The sequence below is a fragment of the Xyrauchen texanus genome, chromosome 17 (genome assembly GCF_025860055.1).
Source record: "Xyrauchen texanus isolate HMW12.3.18 chromosome 17, RBS_HiC_50CHRs, whole genome shotgun sequence".
Classification (NCBI taxonomy): Eukaryota; Metazoa; Chordata; class Actinopteri; order Cypriniformes; family Catostomidae; genus Xyrauchen; species Xyrauchen texanus.
The window spans coordinates 15,294,592-15,320,706 of record NC_068292.1 but is presented as its reverse complement, the minus strand read 5'-3'; the positions used below and the strand labels follow the sequence as shown (position 1 = coordinate 15,320,706).

The window sequence follows — 26,115 nt, the reverse complement described above, 5'->3', positions numbered from 1 at the left end:
CATGCCATCTCAGATGTGTATGAATCTTTCTTCAGCAGAACACAAACAAATATTTTTTTGAGAAATATGAGCTCTGTAGGTCCATACAATGCAAGTGAATGGTTATCAGAGCTTTTGTAGCTCCAAAAATCACATAAAGGATACATAGAAGTAGAGATGCACCGATCGACCGGCCAGGGACCGGAATTAGCCGATTTTCTGCATGCTCGGCCCGGACCGGTAACCGGCCGGTCAGCCTCACATCTTTCCGATTCCAAGCCGGTCCGTTTTGTTGCCAGAGGCCCAGGCAATAACATCACAACTGCATGTGAACAAGATCTTGGAAGATCTTCACTGTGAGTGAAGAATACATAAAGTTCGAAATGTGTAATGTAAGGACAAAGTAAACCGTGGAGGAACCACCACAGTAACTTTCGGATCAACAAACCTAATTAGACATTTATAACACCATCACCCAGCTGAAAATGCCCATTTTAAAAAAAGAGGCTAAAAAGTGAAAGCGGCTAAAGCTAGCCAGAGCTCAGAGCCAGTCACAAGTCAGCAGCCTCTCCTATCATCCCTTGGAATGAGCAGCGATAAGACCAAAGCAATTACGAGGAAAATTATGGAATTCATGGACCTGGATGACCAGCTGTTCTCCATAGTTGAGGACAGAGGCTTCAGAAATCTGATACATTTCCTCGATACAGAGTAGGAGGTACTTTCCGACGTGGCGTTGCCCGAGTTGTTTAATCTTGTGTCATGTCACACGCAGCCTGCTATCTATCAACATTTGGGTACACAAATCCGGGAGAGGGGAAGGTGGGGGGCTGGATGGCAGAGGCAGGCTAAATACTATACAAATTGTGCCGTTGTGATTTAATGTGCCGAGTAACTTAATTTTTCCCACCGTGTCCGAAATTAAAATCAGTGCGACACACATCGCAAAAGGCGTGGGCATTGTCGATATGGCTTCGGGATATGAAATTAAACTCTTCCATCCAGCTGTTGTTAAATTTACATGTATATTTTGTTTTTTTCACCGGAGCACCAGCTGATTCTTCTCCTCCCCTCTACCAGTGATGCTTGATTTAATATCCCGCGTCTACTGCCTGCGCAGATATCAACAGCGCAAATGGGTTGTAGGTTGCCAGATTGTGGTCATAAATTAATTGTAATTTGTATGATGTGTCGATTGTGTGAGTAGGATGCGTGTCATTCAAGATCTGGCTACTGGACCACCTTGGAATAATATATTGATGTGATAATTCATATAACGTGGTTTGGGCCATACAAATTACAGGAGTTTTTTTTGGGAGAAATAACAAAACGGGAGACTCCCGGGAAAAACGGGAGTGTTGACCGATATGGTTACAAGCCGTTCCCGAAGCAGTGCTCAGTTTTACAACTGATATTTGGATATCTAACGTAAGTTTAGCGTATTGGACACTTCAGTTTTTCAGATCTTTGGAATTGTTTTGTTAGACGAGTAATAAAGAGAAAAAGGTCCATTTATAAAACAAATTGGAAAATGACATCAGTTATATAAAGCAACTCGTTTGCAAATGATATGTAATATGACATGAATGTTTAGAATATATTTGATCTAGTGTTTATGCTGCCTCATTATCATCAATGCTTGTGCTTGCAAATATCTGTTCAGGTTAAATGAGTAAAATGCACTTTAAATATGCCCATATTAGAAAATCACCATCTTATAATGATTTCTGAAGGATCATGTGACACTGAAGACTACAGTAATGATGCTGAAAATTCAGCTTTGATCACAAATTGCATTTTACAATATATTTAAATAGAAAACTGTTCTTTTAAATTTTTAAATGAGTTCACACAATTCTTTTACTGTATTTTGGTTCAAATAAATGTAGTCTTGGTGAGCAGAAGAGACTTCTTTTTAATGGTAGTGTAGGTATAAAATTAAGTAAAGTCTTTATGTAAAGAAAATGTATAGTCAGATTACTACTTTTAACTTAACTTGATTTTGATATTTAAGTCTCCCCACATTCATTCTCTTTCTGTCACATTCCTGATTGATAGGCCCAGAGGAGGGTCTTTTGTGTCCTCAGGTGTGAATTACAATCAATATTCATGATCGTGCACGCCTCCTCGCATATGACCTTTCTAACACTAAAAGTGTCTTACAAAAATTTTATTACTATATTGCTTTGTATGAATGAGTGATCAGGATGGTTTTCACATAATTTTGTAGCAAAAACTCTATGCTACAAGATCCAGTTCTCAAAAGGCTTGTGGACAAACGTTTAGTATCTGTTATATGACCTTATTTTAATGACTTTAAAATTTAGTTTTTTCAAAAACCATGCATAAACGTTATTCTCTCAAAAATACAAACATGTACACACATGTTGCTCACATATTATTGTAGCCCAGTTTGTGCTGAATACAGTGTTATGAGACTTTAGCCATTAATGTGTTTTTAAGCAACTGAAAAAAGCACAAATGTCAAGGCATTGACAGATCGAGTCAAAACTTCTCCAGGGCCCAGACCACAGAGGGTTAAACCATACTGCAGGGATGTGATTCTTCCAGATTAATTGGAGTTCAGTTTTTTCCTACCGAAATAATTTACCCACATGAATTCTGTTAAAAAAAAAAAATCAGCAAACAAAATGTAAAAAAGGGTTAGGGGGTGTTAAAATTTCATCCAGCGTTAAAATCCTAGCACTTTTCACCTGAACAGGTGTTCTCTTAATTCATCAAGAGAAATATAATGGTTGGATATAAAACAGGATTGAATCTATTGTTAAGGGGTATCTATTGTCAATTCTATTTGCAGTGAAAATGTGAAATTTAATTAAACTTAACATATAAAGTACTCATTTCCAGTATATCTAAACATTTGTATGTATAAATCAAAAAACCCTGCATATACAGTCCAGACAAGTTTTTTCCCTGTTTAGATCGGGGAAAAAAAACTTTTTGGGAGTCCACTCTCTGTACAAACTCTGTGAATTGAAATGCACAATCCAGAAATAATACTAGTCACACAATGAAGAGGGGTTTGCACTCCTATTTAGACATTTTGTCTGCAGTTTTATTGGACTAGCACATTTCTGGAAATTGAAAAAGCTTTGAAGCCTGTGTGCAATGGGTTGGAGGGTGCTCTGTAAGGTACAAGTTCCTTGTTTTTTATTTATTTATTTTTCTCTTTTGGCAATCACATGCTTGATAGTAGCATCATGATACTTTTTGGTTTGTTTTAGTTAGGTCTTTACAGTAGCCTACTTGTTCAGTGCCTGATATTTCTTCCATGTTTTCTAATGTATCGATTGGGAAACAGATTTCTGATATAGCTGTGTGATTACCATATTCTTATTCTATGGTTTTTGTATGGTACTCCGAGATACTGAAAATGGTGACATGGTATAATATCAATATTTTTTGGAAGCAAAACTGTTATAGAACCCAAAACCTTACCTAAGAAACACCTCTACACATATCTAGCAGCAGTACATTCCCTTTGCTCTCACCTTCCCACTTGCATATTTGAGATGTGTTATTCATTACACTGATTAGAGTGGTAAGTGTGATCATGTCATGTGAATATACAGCTCCTGGATGACCAACTATTACTGCCACTCTCAGTCACACAGGAGATAAACAATCTGCATACATTCATCAGCCTATTAACTTGTTAATCATGTAGGTAATCTTTTGATCAGGTTTGAACACCTCACCCAGAGTCAGAAATATTGTACTTTTGATTTACATAATTATGGGGGAATTATTCACCCATTCCAATATAATGGATGTGATCTAGTTTTGTCCTATCGTTCACTCTCAATGTAGACATGGTGAAAGCCTGACCAAATAACCCCTATCATGGTCACATCCCTCACAGCTTCATATTACACATGAGCACATAATTGGCAGTAAAAAGAAAAGGAATGAGAATGGACACCAGTTCTTTCTTTCTACTCAAACGGGTGTGCGCACTGCCATAAATGAGATCTATGAGTCCCATTATTATTCTTCAGTCTGGCCTTAAGAGAATGTTTATCTTGAAGCTAAATCTTGATAGCCCACACTCTCAAACAAGATGAAGCAAAAAAATAATATGCACTTTTTTTTTAACCTTTTTTTTTTTTTACAGCATATCTTAGCTTACAAAAGTAGCTAGTTTGTGTTTCTGTATTTGAGAGTGAATTCCTCTGCCTGATGGCCTTGATTGACCAGGACTGGGATTGATTGTTCTAACACACAGTTCTGATAGCAGACATGGCAGTCATAATGGCTTTGTCTGACACTTTGATGGTTTGAGGTTAACTGCTGATCCCAGTACAGCAGTAAATCACAGGACTGGGTGGATGGAAGTGAGAGATGAGAACAGGCTGCTTTCAATCTCTTGTGGCTAAATTAATTGTTGTATTGATTTGGCAGCTTTCATGAGAATCTTTGGTGTGTATTGTGCACCACATGTGGTGGATTTGTTTGTTCATAATAAGCTTGAATGAAGTGTGTTTGTCTTGTTTAACTTGTGTATGTGATATTGGATCCTATCAATCCCATGATGCAAGACAGAGACACAGCCTCTGGTCAGTGTTTAATGAATGATACGTACTTCAAATCAGGCAGTTTATGGAGAAGATGTTATACTGTTACTTTTTAAATGATTAAATGGGTGAATTATGGGTGTAAAAAGTCCAATAAGGAATAGTTCACCCCAATGTCAACCTCATGACACCCCTGATGTGTATGAATTTCTTTGTTCAGCAGAACACAAATGAAGATTTTTAGAAGAATATCTTTGCTATGTAGGTCCATAATATGCAAGTGAATGGTGGCCAGAACTTTGAAGCTCCAAATGCATATCAACGAAGCATAAAAGCAATCCATGATATGATAAGTGTGGGCGAGAAACAGATCAATATTTAAGTCCTTTTATACTTGACATCTCCACCTTTGACCAATCCCAACCAGTAGGATGTGATATGCATGCATAATTCGAATTGCCAAAAAACAAAAGAAGAATGTAGAAGTGAAAGTTAAACCTGATATTTATAGTAAAAAATCACTTCAATGTTTGTCACCCACACTTATCATATCACTAATGAAAAAATTACTAAATCAATGGATTCATATGGATTACTTTTATGCTGCTTTTTAGTCTGTTCTAAAACTTTTTCAATTGCTTTGCTATCTCCTGCCTACATAGGTAGCTGTCTTGTATGGCATCATCCTAATTGTATGAGGATGAAATAGAGCCTCATAAGAGAGCAATTTGGAATGCTCTACATACAGTATTTGGCAGCTCAGCACATTATTCAACTATACCTCTTCATGCTCATCACACAAGAGACTCCACTCACAATTTATTTCAATACAGGAGATATGAGAAGGACAGCGTGGTACTCTAATGAGCAAAAAAAATGCATAGCAAACACACATTTTGGGTAAAATATGACGTTTTCTATCATATTCAACTATTTTTTTTATCAATACTTTCAGTATTGAATGAATTATAACAATATTTATAATCTAAATTTCTCTCTCTTCGTCCACCATCTTGGATATGTTTTTACGGCGAGCACATCACAGTGCATTCTGGGATCGCCTACCAAGGGAAGCATACATACAAATCTTACTTATAGAATTTTACCAAAATGAGATGTCTTAGGAGGTATCATAATCAAGATACCTACCTTTTGGAACAGCCTTCACGTCGGGAGCACGCCTATGATGTCTTAAAATTCTGCCTCTGGAGGAAGTTCACTAGGTTTTGGAACCGACCCTTGATGTGCTTTTTGGAACTTCAAAGTTATTCTCTCCTTTCACTTACAGTACAGTTCATTGTATGGACCTACAGAGCTTAGATTTTCTTAAAAAAATCTTCAGTTGTGTTCTGCTGAAGAAAGAAAGTCATATACATCTGGCATGCCATTAGGTTGAGTAACTGATGAGAGAATTTTCATTTTTGGGTGAACTATCCCTTTAACTTGCATTGAAGAAGTGATCTGACCAAGCCACAGCAGGGACTATAATATCATAGAGACTTAATGGTGGGCTCTTTGACTTTGGCAAAATCTTGTGTAATGTAATATGTTAAAATGTAAAGTCAATTCACAATAATGTCATTCTAAATATAGGGTCTGTTCCAAAACCTAGTGAGCGTCCTCTGGAGGCAGCATTTTAAGATATCTCGTTTTGGTTCAATTCTAAGGTAAGGTTCTTCTGTATCCTTCCCTGGGTAGGCGATCCCAGAATGCACCGTGATGAGCTTGCCGGAAAAATAAATCCAAGGTGGCAGACGAAGCGAGAGAAATTTAGATTATAAAAATACTCATCATCCATTCAATATTGAAAAGTATCAATAAATAAATGTTTAATATCACACAAAACCAACTATTTTTCCCCAAAATGTGTGTGTGTGTGTGTGTTGTGCGTAATTATGCAATCGCGTTTTTTCTCTTACAACACTTGTATTGCGAGTCAAGTGTCCTGTGCGCTGCGTGTGAGGAGCGATATTTGAATGATGCACAGAGCTGCTGCCTATGTAGAGCATTCCAAATCGCTCTTATAAGTCATCATTTCAGTAAGGAGACAGGAGACAGCGCGGCATCTCACTAAGTTTTGGAACATACCAATACTGTAGGCCTCCTGTTTACTTATCATTTCTGAACTTTCTGTCTTGCACCCCAGGTCTGTCCTGTCAGAGATGGTCTTGATTCGCTGACTAAGAGTTTAAGCACACCCGGTTGGACTGCTCTCGCTGGGGACTGGCCTATGGCTCCTGGGGTTGACCTGTGAAAAGCAGTCAAGCTGGACACCTCGGTATCGCCCCCCACTGCCATAGCCTCAGCCCTACCCGCACCTATCTCCCCTCAAAACCCTGATCCTCATTGCCAACGCCGCTACACCCCACCCACCACTGCTCCACACCAGCAGGAGGAGCAGTATGTAAGCAAGGTCACCATCAGTGATGACTTCAAGATTTGCAGAGATGCAGGAACCATCACAGGTAAGAGTGCAAAAAGGTCAAAAGTTCAGGACTGTCACACTGTAAAGTCCTAACACCCTGTCTACACCAGACACAAGCGGAACTGCACAACACGGCACAGCAAATCGTCCCATTAAAATCATGTTTTATTTTATGCTGCTTGTGCTGGCACTAGTCCTGCCAACAAAAATAAAAGGCTTGGAACGTTCGCTTTGATGCATCCAGTGTAGACAGCCTCAAGTCAATGTGATGTACTCGTAATTATCACTTCACATGTGTGAAGTTGTATAATACCAATAGCACGGTCACTCTCTCAGCAGCTGTAATTGAAACCCTCTTGCAGCTGTGGTATTTTTTTTAAAAACTAATTCAAGGGTAATATAACACTTATAAACTTACACTCAATATTTAAAAAAAATTATCATATAAAAACGTTTGCTAGATTTACTCTGCTAAATAAGGAAGAAATGTGTCATCAGTCTGTGAAAAATGTGTATGACAGTTTACAATGTTCTGCATTTCCTTAAATGCTTTAATCTCCTTCTCTTCTGTTATTCTGTGCCGTGTTTGTAGATTTGTATAATAACTTGTAACTGTTACTAATGTTTGGAATTGTGGGAATGCTTGAACCTGCATTAATTTGATTTCAGAATGCACGTGAACAAATTTGAGAGCGCCGCCATGCACGTGCACACACATCAGCTTGTCTCCAGTTTGTTCTGAATCACACACGGACCGTGTTTATCTATCTTTAAATCATAGACTTTTGTGGATTAATGATCACAAATGACCAACTCTTCATTTTTGTTATTTTGATTAATTGTGCAGCCCTGAAGGATCATGAAATTAGTCTGCTGATGCGCTCTTTATGAAACTTAATGGCCAAATTAAAGCACATTAAAATCATCACGATATTCACGATATTGATCAGTTTTACATTGTCAGCAAAATTATCTCGATTATATAAATAATATTCGATATATTGCCCAGCCCTAACAGGGTGTAATGTTTTTATCTTTGGCTGAATGTGTTTCTAAGATTACTGTCAGATTGTGTTGTTATAACACAATATATGTCGAATATAGTGTTAAATGGAGGAGTGTTTAGTTTATAGGCAACAGTCAGTGTTTTTCAGTGGCAGATGGCAGTGTCCGAGATGAAAATGTTCATAAAGTGGCAATAATTGCCATCTGGATTAGATTTTCTGAGGCATGTTTTTTGTTCTAAACTTACAAAACAACTATACTGTGTTATTCTTTTATTCAAATAATTCAATTTTATAAAATGTATTGAGAATATATTACCTTCATAAAATAAAACTGCCATGTGTACATGTGTATAACAAGGTTTAGAATAACATTTTAATAACTTTATTAGGTGTTATAAATATAAAAAAAAAAAAAAAAATTAATATGGGTGCATTTCTTGCCCCCGCATTTTGAGTTTTAGGGATATTTTTGTTGCTTTTTGTGGCATTTTTGCCCTGAGTCCCCCTTATTGGCAATATCTACTAAGCAGGATGGCAGATACTGTATAATATGAATACTATTTACAGTATATTAGAATTTACAGTCGCAAATACATCCACAAAATTACTAATTTCACTCAGTTCTCTCAAAATTCACTCAAATTTGTTTGAAAATGTGCATAACACAAGGAAAACAAGTTCTGTTAGTCGCCTAAGTGGGCACAGTTATTGCCGATGCCTATAATATCTATATGGCCAAATATCAGCCAGTTTATTTATTAGGTCTATTACCATTTCTTTTTTATTATTATTTGTTCTGTTAGTTAGTTATAAAATATTGAATATTAGTTAGTTTTAAAAAATTTGGGCCCAAATACTTTCAGGCCCAGTTTATGGAGTTGTAAAAAACTAAAGCTAAATAAGCTTTAGTTATTTCACAATCATGATTTGCTACTTGCTAGTTAGTTGCGGGTTGTATTAGGGAGCGGGACATTATCACTCTAGAGAGAATTTGATTTTAAAAATCTGCGTGGCGCAGAATGAGTAAAATATTTTTGATCAGATTTCACTAAAAAGAACATTTGAAATGTTTACAGTATATCTGCTGTTTTCGACAAGATTTAGGAGTACACTTGCATATAGATTGCTTCGACATGGACTAAAAGCCACAGAGCATGAATGAGGCCTATTTAGTGTAATGTTCTGGATTGTAATGTTTGGATGAAAACTGTCAACTAGTTGAAAAGTAACTAGTTGCTTCTAATAAGCCTTTTTGAAAGACTCCCTCAGTAACTCACTTCAGTTTTTCAGCATGACTAATGCTATGATGACTGCCTATACACACGGCAGTTTTGGCTCCATTTTTTATGAAACAAGTCCACAAATGAGTCATAAATGTTGTCTTCTGGAATGCTGCAATCATGAGAAAACACTGATGCCAGACCTGTGCTGTCATTAACTTTGTGTTTCTGCTGCTCCTGGATTGTGTGACCGTGATCTTGATTATAATTGTCATGTGACACATTTCAACTAATCTTGTGCAGCTGCTCAGATGTTTAGCCTTTTTCTGACAGTTGGAAAGAAATTACCCCAAGAAATTAAATCATTTATTAGGGAATTGGAAAATCTTCTAAAACTTAATTCATAAGACTGGCATAAAACCCTTTTTCCTCTTGGTCATAAGTTTTGGAAATAGCTGACCCACTAACACTCTCAGAGTCAGAAGTTTGTTCCACCCAGTGTGTTAAAAATAGCTGTAGTGTTAGTCTGTCAGGCTGGAATTGTGTCTCTTAGGCCCCCTTTACCCCTTGCGTTAAAATGCGTTTTTGGTGCTCAAATTGCTATGGGATTGCATTTGACCACATTAAATGACAGGTGTAAATGCACCCAAGACACATTGTGAACAGATTGTGATCGGATCACCGAAACCACATATTGTTTTTTAATAATTGACTTCTAATAATTTACACTCACATGAAACCAGTCTTCTCTCATGCATTTGAAATGAGAAACATATACAAAGCACCGGACGCAAGATTAATATCATTAGATTTGCTTCAGCGAGCCCAAATTTTGCTTTGTTGTTGGCCAATTTAAATGGAGAAAAAACCCTGTGACTGTGGAAGTGATAGAAAGCATTTGAATTATCCATCAGTGTTTTTAAAATTTGTTAAAAGACTGAGAATTGTTTGTTACCAAAGGCTGTAATGTAGGCTGATATGTAAGTAGTGTTTTCCATTTTGCAATGGGAACTTTGATTGGATCAGTATCTGATCACAGTAGACTAATATTACAACAAAACTATGCTAATATTACATTTGTGGAGTGGTTAAATATATTTTTTAATGACTTCAACCTGAGTGTATGTAAACTTCTGTCTGGTATTTCACACATAAATTAACAAATCGATTACTTTTCCTTTACTTTTTCTTGTTAGATTGGCTTCAGTTTGTTGGAGCTTTTGATTGTTTTAAAGAAAATGTTATATGTTCTCTTTCAAACACTTGTTCGGTACTCACTTGTTCTCACTGAGGGAACGCCTCAGGTGTGACCGATTGCGGAAGCTCCAATGACAGACCAATCGCTGCAGCCCTTAAGGATTCCCACCTCCCTAACATTAACTACAGCTACCTGCTGCTGCCTCATTCGCACTCTCTTCCCCATGGAAGATTTTCGGAAGCTGTCCTCAGCATATGGATTTGTGGATTATTGCTTAACAGTTCTTCGATGGAGCCGCAAGGTAACGTCTGAACGTAATTTTCGAGTGGTAATTTAATTCGTTTGTGGACAAAAAAAAAGATTAAACTAGCACATGGCTTGCTGGAAAATGTTTTTCCTGACATTTACAGCACTCACCCTGCTTTTTAGAGATGGGGAAAACAGTTTTCTATTGATACACTGCTCTATGCTACTGAGTTTTTTAAATTGTGGTGGACTTGCCGTTTGAAGAGGGTGTTAGCATGGCCAAAGCCAAAGTGCCTGAGAGCCCAGGAGGGTGTTATGCTGGGTGTGGAAGCAGGACAAGACAGACAGAGGTGCGGATCCAAACGCGGTATTTTATTTAAGATAAACAAACAAGAAACAAAAGGTAAACACAAAGAAAAGTCCACGAGGGGAAAACAGGAAACTGATGCACAACGAAACAGATATAAACACGATGAAACAAACTCTGAACTCAGGTAGGGAACACGGACCAGGCTTGACAACATGCAAGAAACGAAACAACAATCGACAGAGACTAAACAAAGAACCAGGGTTTAAATACACAGACAAAGTGGAGACTGAACGAGACACAGGTGGAAACAATGATGAGTGCAGGCAGTGAGGGAGGCCGGGAATTGTGGGAAATGTAGTTTAACACACGGACAGTGAGACTCAGGGCGGACAACAGGGAAAACGTGACATGGACCGGGATCGGTGACGGGTGGGATGGAAAATACGGAGCGGACAACAAGGAAACGTGAAATAATCGTGAAAGTGAAACAAAGGGCAGACAACACAGGAACGTAACATAACCCCCCCCTAAAAGGACCGGATTCCAGACGGTCCTATAGCAAACAGAAACCCCACAAAGAAGAACAAAAACAAAAGATCCAAGGAGTGAGGGGGTAGACCCGGGGGAACACAGACAGAAGAAAGGGAGCACAAGGGACACAGAGACCATCCAAGGAGGCACAAGGGACAAATAGACAGTCCACGGGGGCACAAGGGGCAATTAGGCAGTCCACGCGGGCACAAGGGGCAATTAGGCAGTCCACGGGGGCACAAGGGGCAATTAAGGCAGTCCGTGGGGGCACAAGGGGCAATTAGGCAGTCCGTGGGGGCACAAGGGGCAATTAGGCAGTCCGCGGGGGCACAAGGGGCAATTAGGCAGTCCGTGGGGGCACAAGGGGAAATTAGGCAGTCCACGGGGGCACAAGGGGCAATTAGGCAGTCCGTGGGGGCACAAGGGGAAATTAGGCAGTCCACGGGGGCACAAGAGGCAATTAGGCAGTCCGTGGGGGCACAAGGGGAAATGAGACCTGGGGGGCCTGGGAGGAGGCCACAGGACAGAGGTCGGTTTTGGTGGCCTGGGAGATGACCGCGAGGCCAAGGGCCGGTTCAGGGGACCTGGGAGGTGGCCACAGGACAGAGGCCGGTTTTGGTGGCCTAGGAGATGGCCGTGGGGCAAGGGCCGGTTCAGGGGACCTGGGAGGTGGCCATAGGCCAGAGGCCGGTTTTGGTGGCCTAGGAGATGGCTGAGGGGCAAGGACCGGTTCAGGGGGCCTGGGAGGAGGAGTGGCCACTGGGGAGGCCGGCGGAGCCGCGTGAGGCGGCGCCAAGGAGGACCTCTGAGGCGGAGCCGAGGGAGGCTCGGGAGGCAAAGCCGAGGGAGGTGATGGCTTAGAAGGCTCAGAAGGCGGAGCAGAGGGAGGCTCTGTAGGTGGAGCTGAAGGAGGCTCAGGAGGCGGAGCCGAGGTAGGCGGCGCCGTAGGAGGCTTTAGGTGCGGAGACCTGGAAGGCTCTGGAGTCTCGGGGGGCAGAGCCGTAGGAGGCTCGGGAGGCTCAGAGGGCGGAGCCGAGGTAGGCGGCCCCGTAGGAGGCTTTAGGAGCGGAGACCTGGAAGGCTCTGGAGTCTCTGGGGGCAGAGCCATAGGAGGCTCTGGAGGCGGAGCCGTAGGAGGCTCTGGAGGCGGAGCCGTAGGAGGCTCGGGAGGCTCAGAGGGCGGAGCCGAGGTAGGCGGCGCCGTAGGAGGCTTTAGGAGCGGAGACCTGGAAGGCTCTGGAGTCTCTGGGGGCAGAGCCGTAGGAGGCTCTGGGGGCAGAGCCGTAGGAGGCTCTGGAGGCGGAGCCGTAGGAGGCTCGGGAGGCTCTGAGGGCGGAGCCGTCGGAGGCTCGGGTGGCTCGAGAGGCGGAGCCATGGGAGGCTCTGGAGGCTGAGCCGAGGAAGGCGGCACCGTAGAAGGTTTCAAAGGCGGAGCCCTAGAAGGCTCTGGGGTCTCTGAGAGCAGAGCCGTAGGAGACTCGGGAGACGGAGCCGTAGGAGGCTCGGGGGGGCAGAGCCCTGGAAGGCTCGAGAGGCTTGAGGGGTGGAGCCCTGGAAGGCTCGAGAGACTTGAGGGGCAGAGCAATAGGAGGCTCGGGGGGCGGAGCCGTAGGAGGCTCGAGAGGCGGAGCCTTGAGAGGCTCGAGAGACTCGAGAGGCAGAGCTGTCGGATTTTTCAGAGGCGAAGACCTGGTAGGTTCTGGAGTCTCTGGGGGCAGAGCTTTTGGAGGCTCGGGAGGTGGAGCCGTAGGAGGCTCAAAAGGCTTGAGGGGCGGAGCCCTGGAAGGCTCGAGAGACCTGAGAGGCGGGGCCCTGGAAGGCTCGAGAGGCCTGAGAGGCGGGGCCCTGGAAGGCTCGAGAGGCTTGAGGGGTGGAGCCCTGGGAGGCTCGAGAGGCCTGAGGGGCGGAGCCCTGGGAGGCTCGAGAGGCCTGAGGGGCGGAGCCCTGGGAGGCCTGAGAGGCGGAGCCCTGGGAGGCTCGAGAGACTGGAGCCGTAGGAGGCTCGGGGGGCGGAGCCCTGGAAGGCTCGAGAGGCCTGGGAGGCGGAGCCCTGGGAGGCTCGGGAGGAGGAGCCCAAGAAGACTCGAGAGACTTGAGAGGCGGAGCCCTAGGAAGCTCGGGAGGCGGAGCTCGGGAGGCGGAGCTCTGGAAAGCTCGGAAGGCGGAGCCCTGGAAGGCTCGAGAGGCCTGAGAGGCGGAGCCCTGGGAGGCTCGAGAGACGGAGCCGTAGGAGGCTCGGGGGGCGGAGCCCTGGAAGGCTCGAGAGGCCTGGGAGGCGGAGCCCAAGAAGACTCGAGAGACTTGAGAGGCGGAGCCCTAGGAAGCTCGGGAGGCGGAGCTCTGGAAAGCTCGGGAGGCGGAGCTCTGGAAAGCTCGGAAGGCGGAGCCCTGGAAGGCTCGAGAGGCCTGAGAGGCGGAGCCCTGGGAGGCTCGAGAGACGGAGCCATAGGAGGCTCGGGGGGCGGAGCCCTGGAAGGCTCGAGAGGCCTGGGAGGCGGAGCGCTGGGAGGCTCGGGAGGAGGAGCCCAAGAAGACTCGAGAGACTTGAGAGGCGGAGCACTAGGAAGCTCGGGAGGCGGAGCTCTGGAAAGCTCGGGAGGCGGAGCTCTGGAAAGCTCGGAAGGCGGAGCTCTGGAAAGCTTGGGAGGCTCGGAAGGCGGAGCTCGGGACAGCTCGTGGGAGAATTAATGGGTAGTTCTCGAAGCCCGTTCACATGGGGTTAGTTGATGGACAAGGCATTTTAAGCTCTTCCCCCACTGTTTGAAGAACGGTTAATGGGAGAGGGAGTTGATGACATGGATGCTAATCTCCCCCCAAATTTGTCCTTCCCCTGTGCAAGCTGATCTGGATCTAATTGAAGTCTGTCACAGGGCCGCAGCCAGAATGCTGTTAGAGTGGCCAACCCAGCCGGAAGGCCCATGAGTTGTTTGAGTATGACGGGATAAGGCTCCCGTCACATCTCCTGCCAGTGAGGCAATTTATTCCACCCTTACTGGATTGTGTGGCCAAAATGAAGAGACTTTGGGACAAACCCTTCTCACCGGGTCTTTAACCGGGTACCCTTTAAGGGTTTCTCGAGACTGGATATTCAGGACTTCTCCCGTGGAAGTCTCTGTTACAAACCACTTGAACCCGAGCTGCTGGTCAACTTTTTCTTCAGCCGGGGCTTCATTGACTGGAAACACAGAGTTCTTTGTAGCCTATAATTTTCAAAAAGTATACAGATCCTCGGCATTAGCGGTTCAGGCTCTGAACGCGATGTCTATCCTCACTAGTTATTAGACAAAATGGGACGTCAGTTGGATTTGTGTTCTCCCAACCTAGCACTTGGGAGGAGATTTTCATAATCGCAGATCTGAATTTGTGCTCGTCACTTTGCACAGTTCAGATCTGTGAGCAAAACATGAGCTTGGCTGTTGTGGGAGACAGAGCTTTGTGGCTGAGTCTGTCAGGACTTTCAGATGAAGAAAAATGTCCATGGATGCCCCCATGGACTTTAAAGCTGTTTTTGGCCCCACAGTTTCAGCAATGTGCAAACTGTGTGACATTCGGAAGGAGGAAGAGGCGTTCAAAGTTTGTCTCCCAAGAAAGCCCACTCTGTGATCTTTCCAGATGAACTGAGGAGGTTTCAGGCCCTCTGAGAGAAGAGGACAGTCTGTCTACCAGCATTCTCTAACCCGTCTCAACAACCTGGTAATATGGCTCCATAACAGAAACCGGGCCACTCCAAACCCAAACAGTCCTTTTTGGGTGCAGCTGCAAAGCACTGTCCTGCTAACCCTCAGGGGGGAAGAAAAGGTGGGTGACCTGAGGTCAGACAGATTTGCCAGGAGGGGTCAGCACCCAGGGCTTCTCTGTTCCAGTCTCTTATGAGACCAACACCTTTCTCCCTCCAGCAGGGAAATGGAGAAGGGATATGTCTACAAATATGGTTCAAACTGCAGAAAGTTTGAGTGTTCTACTGCCAATAATGTGTGGAGCGGTTGTACAGGTTCCTTTAGTGTCCCCCATAAGTTCTCTTCACCTTCCAACCATGGGGTTTGTTCTGAGGGCAAAAGAGGAAGTTTGCACAAGCAGTCATACAATAATAAATGGTTCTCTGTTGCATCCAGGCTGAGGGCCGAGGGCACAGTGGTGTGTAAAAACAAAAAAAACTAATAAATTATAAAACCAATAAGCATATCTATCACTCCTAGGCTCCTATCGCAGCTCTCCTCTTTGCCACTTGATGGCACCACCCCACCACTAGTGAGCGGAGATGGTAAAGGCCCGTTCCCTGCTCATGCCAAGAACTGATGCGCATACGCAGTTCTTCCCTGGGTTTAAAACACAGTAAAGCGGGGCTAAAGGCTTCAATTCGCTGTTAAGCCACCTCTTTTCAGTGGAGTGGTTATATCAGCGGCTCAGGAGGATTCAGCTTGGGTATTAGAGGAAGAAATATCCTCTTTACTGAGCAAGCGAGTGATAAGAATGATACCGTTGGAAAAACGGCATCAGGGTTTTAATTCCTGGTATTTTGTTATTCCTAAAAGAGGGGGAGGTCTCAGTCCCATTGTACTACAGGTCCAGTATAGTACATTTCCTCAACAAACACCTCAAACAGTTGAAATGCTCACGCTCAGAACTCTGTCTCATTCGATACATTACAGAGACTGGTTTACATCAATAGATCTTCAAGACATGTATTTTCACATATCATTTTTTCCTACTCACAGGAAATACCTTAGCTTTGCTTATCAGGGCAGAATCTACGAGTACGTGAAAATTCCTTTCTGACTATGTCTAGCAGCTCGGGTTTTTACCAAATGCATCGAGTCAGCTCTGATACCGCTAAGAAATGTGGGTATCAGGGTGTCTGCTTATCTGGACAATTTAATCGTATGAAATACAAACACACTGGTGACACATTTTATCTGGGGCACAGACTGAACTCCATTCAGCTTTGTGCTTTTTGCACCTTTATCTCCTGCCGTGATTTCCCTGAGGTTATTGCGAATGAGGGAATTTCAGAACTGGACAGCGCCATTCCGCTCGGCCGTCAGCGCAGCCACAGTCACAGAATGATCGTCTTGTCAGAATGCATAAACTTACTTCTTTATTGGAGAATGGTTCATGCATTCTTTCAAGTCGATCAATCTGTGACTGTGGTTGTGCTGACGGCCAAGCGCAAAATGTGGTGACGACAGATGCTTCTCTCACAGGTTGGGGCGCTGTGTTTGAGGGCAGAACAGTGATAGGTGTTTGGACTCCCGCAATTAGAGAAAAGTACAAACATTCTGGAGCTGCTAACGGTGCTCTCTTTTTCAAGCTCTCAGGCATTTTGATAATTTTCTCTGGAATCAGATAAGACAACACGATGGTGATAGCCTATATAAATTGGCAAGGGGGAATCTGCTCATTCCAGCTTCCCAGTTTGGCAGAGAAACTGATTGTGTGGAGCAGCACAAAATGACGAAGTTGTCATTAAGCGCAACGCATGTTTCAGGCATAATGAACAAGGGAATGGATTTGCTGTCCAGAGGGAATACTTTTTATCAGGGGTCGTCAACCTATGGCACGCGTGCCAACATTGGCACACAGCGGGATAATCATTGGCATGCCAGCAACAGTGAGAGAAGTAGACCATTTTATTTATTAAATTCCATACCAATATTCTGATATACATCTTTATGTAATACATCCTCATGATCACGCAGCCTGTTTTCATCAGCTGAATGGGTGCTTAAACACTATTAAATTGTGACGAGACTTGCGTTGTGCGTGCAAGCCATTCGCGCATCATGAGCCCACAGCACTTCATGTTCGGTGAATCCCTCGAGTAAACGTGCCCGCTTTGCTTCAGCCAGGCTGTGCGGATGACAGCCTACATTCTGTGTTTCATCTTTCTTTTTGTTTTCAGAACAACACTTAATGTAATAAGGAATACAAAATTATTAATCCTTGAGATTTCCAATCCAGAATACAGGTACACCCTCTTTAAACACAGTCACACAGAAAATTACATTAAATGATTAAAAAAGGAAAAATCAGAGACTACTCAAAATATAAATGAAACCTGGAAATACAATTTTAGGATTTTGCAGGTGCGACTCACCGAAAAGGGTAAATAGTTGATCGGCTTGTGATGTACGAATGGCTTGCACAAACAGCGTGAGCCTCGTCACACTTTAAAAGTGTTTAGCCTCCCATTCAGCTGATGAAAACGCACTGCGTGATCATAAGGAAGGATTACATCAAGATGTAGATTGGAATGCAGGTGTGAAAAACTTCATATAAATAAACAAGACTTCTATCCCGCTGTTGCTTGTGTACTAGTGATTACCCCACTGTGTGATTTTGAAAAACTTATGAAATAATATAAGAAATATTTAAGATTTTACACAATTTTGTGATCAGTAATCAAATTAGCAAATTTGTTACATTTAATGATGTTAACTTATTTTGTACAAAAGAACAGGTTTTATTTCATTAACGTACTTAAGATGCTCTGTGAAAATTCACATGCAGGATCGTAATTCTATCATAATCATCAGGTTTTGCACAGATTTTTCACTCAAACTGATCCCTTTTCTCAGATGCTGGCTCTCTGGGCCTGGCCCGTTAAAGGCTAAACTTAAATCAAACTGGTTTGCCCCGATATTGATTGAAACGGTCCAGAGCGTGAGAGGAGCAATAGTTTTATGATCTCAAATGGGCAGTGTTTGAACGATGGTCAGTCATATTGTTCCTTACTTGTGTTCGCTAACAGATGTATTGTGTTTTCTGCAAGACATTTTGGTCATGTCAATGTCTATTTGGCTGCTATATCAGCATGTCATGTGGGCATCGACTCTGGCACTTTGGGTCAGCACCCACTTATATGTCATTTTATGATATGCACTCGGAGGTCACAACCGGTTTGTAGACCAGTCGTTCCGCCATTGGACCTGTCCGTGGTCCTGAACGTGCTCCGCTCCCCTTTTAACCGCTAGAGTGTATCACATTAGAGCTGCTCTCCTTAATGCTCTCCTTTTCACCCACAAACTTTTTCCTCCCTGGAGGAAGAGTGGTTACATTGTTTGTGCCCAGTACGTACTCTTGAGTGTGTATGTGCAAAAGACAAGAGCTTGACGGGAAAATAGTCAGTTTTTTATTTCATGGTTTGACTCTCATAAGGGAAAACATATTTTTCGCTAGCACTCTCATTTGGTGGTAGATGCGATTGTGTTGTTATAATAGCTCTAATCGTCCACCCCCGGATGGACTTCAGGCTCACTCCACCAGGTGTATGGCCACGTCTTGGGCGCTATTCAAGGGCATTTCTGTCCAAGAGATTTGTGCTGCGGTGAGCTGGTCATCTCCTCATGCATTTCTAAGATTTTATAGACTGGATGATACTTAGTCTTCTATGGCTCACTGTCCCTGAGATGGGAATGCCACATGCTACACAATAAGCACAAATACATACTGAATGTATAAGGGGGGATGCATAATCAGAGCCATATACTTCTGTATCTGATATCGTATCCTGAATATCAGGAAGGGTGATTTAGTACAAATGTTAGGGTCTGCGTTATCTCTGCTTGTGGCATTTGCTTCAGCCAGCATATCTGCAATTCGGGAGTTGTCTATATCCCTTAGTGAGATACCGAACGAGTATTAGAAGGAGAACTTTAGGTTACTCATGAAACCCCGCTTCTCTGATAACAGGAAGTTGGGTATCTCACATCATTGCCCTCCTTGCAGTTCACACGGAGAAGAGATATATGGAGAATAAGGCAGCAACAGGTAGCTGTGGTTTATATTTGGGAGGTGGGATTCCTTAAGGGCTGCAGCAATTGGTCTGTCAATCTTGACAGACATTGTGTCATTGGAGCTCCCACAATTTGTCACGCCAGAGGCGTTCCCTTAGTGAGATGCCTCACTTCATGTTATCTGAGTACCAAGGTTACCTGAGTAACCTAAAGCTTTGAAAAGTACATTCCTTAAACACAAGTGGTCTAATCTAATCTGGCCTGAACAAATTTACTCTACATTTCAAAGATCTTGTCATGTGTAGATGGCATGTACTTTCAGACTGTGCAGTATTCATTGGGCTGTCTGTTTTACACAATTTGCAGCATTGGGTATTCATTATTTTCATTACAAAAGTGTGCATTTTCATCAGGTAAAAGCATGTCAATCAATCCGTTGATTTTGTGAGTTTAACAGTAATCTGTCTGAGCATGTGTGTAGACCAGCATTGATCTGTGGGCAGTAGGGTAGCTTTGAATTTGAATGGGTCTGCACATTCAGATTCTTCCATTCATTGGAGATAAATGCTGTACACCAAATTAACATAACTGGCAAGTGTAACTGAATTTGTGGCACCATTTTCAAGCTGTTGTAGTTTTTCCTTTTGCTTCCTGGAGACACATTATGTGAGCGCTTGACAACGAGGCTCTGATGGATTATCTCTGATCTTCTTAAGGGGCCTGTTGTTGTTGTGTAACCATATTATGTTTATGTGTGTCTGTGTGTGATGAGAATACAGACTGGAAATGACAGTTTTTGGTCATTTCCTCAGCTTATGATGTCCCCAAAGACAAAGAGATGGTGGGAAAGAGACCTCTATTCATTAACTTTTTACTCAACACTCACAAAAAAGTTTTTTTTGTAATGGATTATCTACCAGTCTTATCTGAAAACAACTACTAAAACAGTGTTTGTACAACTTTTTATTTGTATTTATATTTGTCTATATGAGAGAACTTTGTACAAAGTTCTCTCATTTCTCAAGGACATTGATTGTCTAGCAGAATAAGTTATTTCATTGTAGCCTTCTGCTGGACATATAGTGGCCCCAAGAAGTACACTTAAAAACAAATGAATGTTTTTGCATTATAGGCCTATACCAATATAATGCTATGTGTTTAACATGTAAAGGGCACCTATTATGCCCCTTTTCACATGATTTAAATAGAGATGCACCGATCGACTGGCCAGGGACCGGAATTAGCCGATTTTCCGCATGCTCGGCCGGACCGGTGACCGGCCGGTCAGTCTCACGTCTTTCCGATTCCAAGCCAGTCCGTTTTGTTGCCAGCGGCACAGGCAATAACGTCACAACTGCGCGTGAACATGTCATTGGCGTGGAAGATCTTCACTGTGTGAGTGAAGAATACATAAAGTTCGAAATGTGTAATAATTGCAAGGCCAAAGTAAACCGTGGGGGAACCACCACAATAACTTTCGGAACAACAAACCTAATTAAACCATATTTATAACACCATCACCCAGCTGAAAATGGCCATTTTAAAAAAGAAGCTAAAAAGGGAAAGCGGCTAAAGGCTAGCCAGAGCTCCGAGCCAGTCACAAGTCAGCAGCATCTCCTATCATCCCTTGGAATGAGCAGCGATAAGACCAAAGCAATTACGAGGAAAATTATGGAATTCATGGACCTGGATGACCAGCCGTTCTCCATAGTTGAGGACAGAGGGTTCAGAAATCTGATAAATTTCCTCGATACAGAGTAGGAGGTACTTTCCGACGTGGCATTGGCCGAGTTGTTTAATCTCGTGTCATGTCACACACGCAGCAGGTTACAAGCTTGCCTGTCAACATTTGGGTACACAAATCTGGGAGAGGGGAAGTGGGGTGCTGGATGGCAGAGGCAGGCTAAATACTATACAAATTGTGCCGTCGTGATTTAATGTGCTGAGTAACGTAATTTTTCCCACCGTGTCCGATATTAAAATCAGTGCGACACACATTGCAAAAGGCGTGGGCATTGTCGGTATGGCTTCGGGATATGAAATTAAATTCTTCCATCCAGCTGTTGTTAAATTTACATGTATATTTTGTTTTTTTCACCGGAGCACCAGCTGAGTCTTCTCCTCCCATCTACCAGTGATGCTTGATTTAATATCCTGCGTCTACTGCCTGCGCAGATATCAACAGCGCAAATGGGTTGTATAAATGATTTGTAATGTGTATGATGTGTCGATTGTGTGAGTAGGATGTGTTTCAATCAAGATCTGGCAACTGGACCACCTTGGAATAATATATTGACATAATTATTCATATTTCGTGGTTTGGGCCATACAAATTACAGGATTTTTTTGGGGAGAAATAACAAAACGGGAGACTCCCGGGAAAAACGGGAGTGTTGACCGATATGGTTACAAGCCGTTCCCGAAGCAGTGCTCAGTTTTACAACTGATATTTGGACATCTAACGTAAGTTGAGCGTATTGGACACTTCAGTTTTTCAGATCTTTGGAATTGTTTTGTTAGACGAGTAATAAAGAGAAAAAGTTCCATTTATAAAAATAGTGGAAAATGACATCTGTTATATAAAGCAACTCATTTGCAGTTAATTGTTATTTCTACCTCTTTCCAGTCACAGAGTACTTTATTTTGAGAGTTGTTTAAGTGAGAGAAGATCCTGTAACTTAGTGCTGTTTGGGGGGAAATTGTAATGTTTAATAATTTATTTTATTATGAAAATAAAATGTTGCATTGAAGAAAGGTAGATTTTGTTTGTATATGCGGTCAATAATAGTTCTCAGAAACAAAATCGGAATCTGAAAAAATCGGTATCCGCAGGTCACACTTGCAAAAAATCGGAAATCGGAATCGGCCAAGAAAATTACAATCAGTGCATCTCTAGATTTAAATCTTTGGTGTCCCCAGAATGTGTCTGTAAAGTGTTTGCTCAAAATACCCTACAGATCATTTATTATACCATGTTGAAAATGCTAATTGTTGGGTGGGAAAAAAAATGTGTGTGTGTGTGTGTGTGTGTGTGTGTGTGTGTGTGTGTGTGTGTGTGTGTGTGTGTGTGTGCTTAAACGCAAATGAGCTGGTGCTCACCGGCCTGTATCCAGAATAGGGCGGAGTTTTGACACCTCTACTTCGGATAACTAGACATCATAAGCAATATGACTGACAGCGAAAATAGTGGCGTTCAGCCCTATATGTTTGAACCAGAGTCAAACACTGATGAGGGAGAGACTCCATCAGAAGTAACAACTTTGAGAATGAACCAGGAAGTTTCAGAATGGGTATTTGATTAATTAATTTATTTGTTGTAGAGGTTAGTTTTTTTAGCAGTTTTGCATCAATGGATGAGCAACACACACACACACAAATACAGTTACAACGTTCGCTATGCGCTAAAACGAAACAACACAAACAAACATGTCCGTCGGCAGTGTCCGTCAACAGTCGTGGGCAGGGCCTGTACAAAGTCTTGTTCTTAGACAGTGCTTATGATTAATGGGGATTCAACAAAATGACTGGATGTATTTTTATAATTATAGGGTGGTTGTGTACACACACTGCCAACACACATTTATGTTCAAACCATGTAAAAGTGAATTTTGCATAATGGGTCCCCTTTAAAGAAAAAAGAGCAATACACATCAAGCAAAACATTTCACAAAAGCATGTTTACCTAATTAAACAATATCTACAGGATGCTGTTTAAAATAAAAACATTATTTGGACACTTTCTGCTTGTCAAATATTAGTGGAACATGTCCATAGTTTATTTGATAAACTACATTTGTGGTTACTCAGATAGGACACCTGTGTCAACTTCATAGCTTCAATTTTAGTTTTAGGCCGCTGTATGTGATCCCATAGGGCAGATCCAGAGACATGCTATGCTACTTGCTGACTAATTTAAATTATTTTACATGTTATGAGTTTGGGGTGTTAGTTGGTTTTATCTCTGCTGAATACTCCAGCAGTAATCACTGCTGAATGTCATATAGTCTGTTCAAGGCCCTTCCTCAGATTTCCTTTGCTGTTATCACAGATTCACACTGCTTCAGTTTGCATATGGAAATACTGGGCTGCAATACAGTGCCAACACTGAAAAACTTACTAAGCATCCCCTTACAGAACTTAAACCAGAGTTTTAACCAAAATTCCTATTCTACTACAGTTATTGTTGTTACTACTGTAAAATCAGATTTTTGCATTTTATGGGTGGTTGTGGCTTTGGATGTCAAAAATACCTGTATTTCTGTACCAAGTCGATATAAAAATAAAATAATTTAACAATACCAGGGTTTCTGCAGTACCGGTAGCACCGAACACCGACTGCTGTCTGAGTGACACTGGATTGCTTCCAAATGCTCACACTCACATTATAGCTTGAAATGAACAATTAATCACATTAAACTTGTGATATGTACTAGTGTGATTTATAAAAAAAAAAAAAAGTAGTAAAAGGATGCGAATTAAATATACAGCCCGCATGTGCTGCGTGCTTCAAAGTGAGCATGTGAAGCCGCTTATATGCTGAAAGCACCACATTTTCTGAGCATTGCGCACTGTACTTGTTGCAGTAATTGTGTGCAGCGCCTGCAGACTATACAGGTATATTTCTGTAATTAAATCCTAGCATTTTGTGCATCAATGAGTTTACATGCACATTCTTACACCGATTATGCTTAATAAACCAACAACACTTGTGGTCATGTAAACGCTATAAACTGCCATCCTTTATCAGTTTAAGATCATAAACAGCATATGAATAAACCAACCAACAAGGGTAGATTTTGCCCATTATGACAGGATTATCCAATGTGCACATTTGTTGAGTGCACGCCTATTCAGGGTTTGACGTCAAAAGTGGAGAATAACGCTATAATTATAATCTAAATGTGGATTTCTTGCCTGGTCAGATTTTTTTTAAATAAGCAGATTTTTGTGTATTGGTGTGCATGTAAATGTGCTCAATGAACACACTGGATCATATAACCAACTTCTTATCCAGTGGTGTCAAACTACTGTTAAAAACAGAGAATGGAAAAGCCTACACGTCAAAATAAAAGCTCTTTAATAAAATAAAAGTGTCTTTAACAATTCATCCCAGGTTAAGACTGTGTATATAATTTTTTATGCAAGTGTAACGTCTTATATATTCATTTCAGCCCATGTTATATCTGTTAACATGCTGATACATTGCTAAAAATTCACCTTCAGGGGCATGTGGAAGTATGGTGTGGTTCAGGTTTTGTAACCGGATCTGCCTCCACTGAAGGACACAGCAGACAGTGAATGAGTGAGATCACCACCCTCACCCTCCTCACGACATTGTGCTTTCTATGTATTGCTTTCATATGTGATAAGATATGTGTTTTGTAATAACACAGGCTGTTCATTAGCATATGAAAAGCTTTAGGTCATGTAACCTACTTTTCTAGAAGCTCGCTGGCCTTATTATCATGGCACGCTGCCATCTTGTGGAAGTCTAGAGTTAGTGGGGATGGCCTATATGTCCCACTTTCCAACATTTTTGCAGCAATTAACAGACAGCACTCAACACTGCAGCCTATGTTTGCTTATTTTGTTTAATAAGCTTTTAAGAAACAATCAGTTTTGTCTTAAGAGTCTTAATCCTTCAGGATAACTATTTGATCCATGTAAATGCATAAAATAGTTCCACATCATTTGCTTGTTTGACTTATTTGTGAGACATTTAGTCAAGGTTTCCTGTCTTAAAAATGAAGCCACACTGTTTAAAATCATATGTAAGATCATTGTGCTGTGTCTGTGTCACATGTACAACTATGAGATGTTGTAACATCAAATAAACCTGTCAGACAGTGATAGTAACAGCATCATAATATTTTGATGTTTTACTGTGTTTACTGCCCAAAACAGAGGCAGTGTTTGACTGTCATTGCCATGGTAATGTAACATTGGTTGTTTGGTTGTTAGGGCTGTGTGTGCCATGACTGAGGGCCAGACAAAGCAACTTAACAGCCACTTAATTATTGTATGCCCCAATCACCTCTCACTGTTGCTGATTGTAGAACTCCAAGAACATTTTAATTTCATTTTTATTAGTATTTTGGGGCTTTGGTCATCTCATGCACTAACTGCCTTAATTAATCTTGATTTAATATTAACGTATTATTGGGTTCCAAAAAATAATGATGAAAAGTGTTACCCTGTCACAAAGTGGGTTAAAACATGTACACCTTTCTATTGGCAGTAGAGCATCTTTCCCCATGATTTAATTCAACCAAAATCCCAATAATCACCAAAAAAAGAAGATTTAGAGCAAAACACGGGATTATGAACAAGCCTGAAATACACTTATTTATTGGATTTATCAGGACACTTGTTTTGAAATGATGGTTACTTTGCTCCGTTACAATGCTTATGTATGTGTATATATATACTATATATACTAATATAGGCCTACTGTATACGTATTTCACCAGATTAGTTTTTAGGTGTTGGGCATAATGCATTACGAAGTAATTAATTACTGTAGTTAAATTTCTTTTTAATTGAAGAAGTAAAGTAAGGGATTACGCTTAATTTTTCAGTAATTTAATTAGAGTTACTTCTCATGTACTGTAATTATGTTAAATACTATATAGACTTTAGAACCATTCTATATAAAGTTTAAATTTAAATGTAACCTCTAAAATTAAAATGTATGTTTTCTAATTTTAATACAGCCTCCTTAAATTCTTTGGCCAGTGTATGAGTAATTTTTATTTGATTTTATATGATTTATTTGAAAGAATTAAAAGAACGGTTTCATGTCTATCCTTCTGGTCGAGGTTGAGAAGGGTTTTAGAAAATAAGTAATGCAATTACTTTTCAGACAGAGAAATTAGTACAGCAGTCTAATTACACTGTTGAAGATGTAACTAGTAGTTCGTTATGAATTACT

General features: G+C 41.8%; 1 protein-coding gene across 1 annotated transcript in view; it reads left to right on the top strand.

Moving 5' to 3' along the window:
* Positions 1-6,799: 6,799 nt before the first annotated feature.
* Positions 6,800-26,115, top strand: part of LOC127657520 (trafficking kinesin-binding protein 1-like) — a 77,036-nt gene continuing 57,720 nt past the window's right edge. Inside the window, exon 1 of the mRNA XM_052146353.1 lies at positions 6,800-6,979. The gene's annotated coding sequence lies outside the window, so the exon portion shown is untranslated. The remainder of the gene's footprint in view (positions 6,980-26,115) is intronic.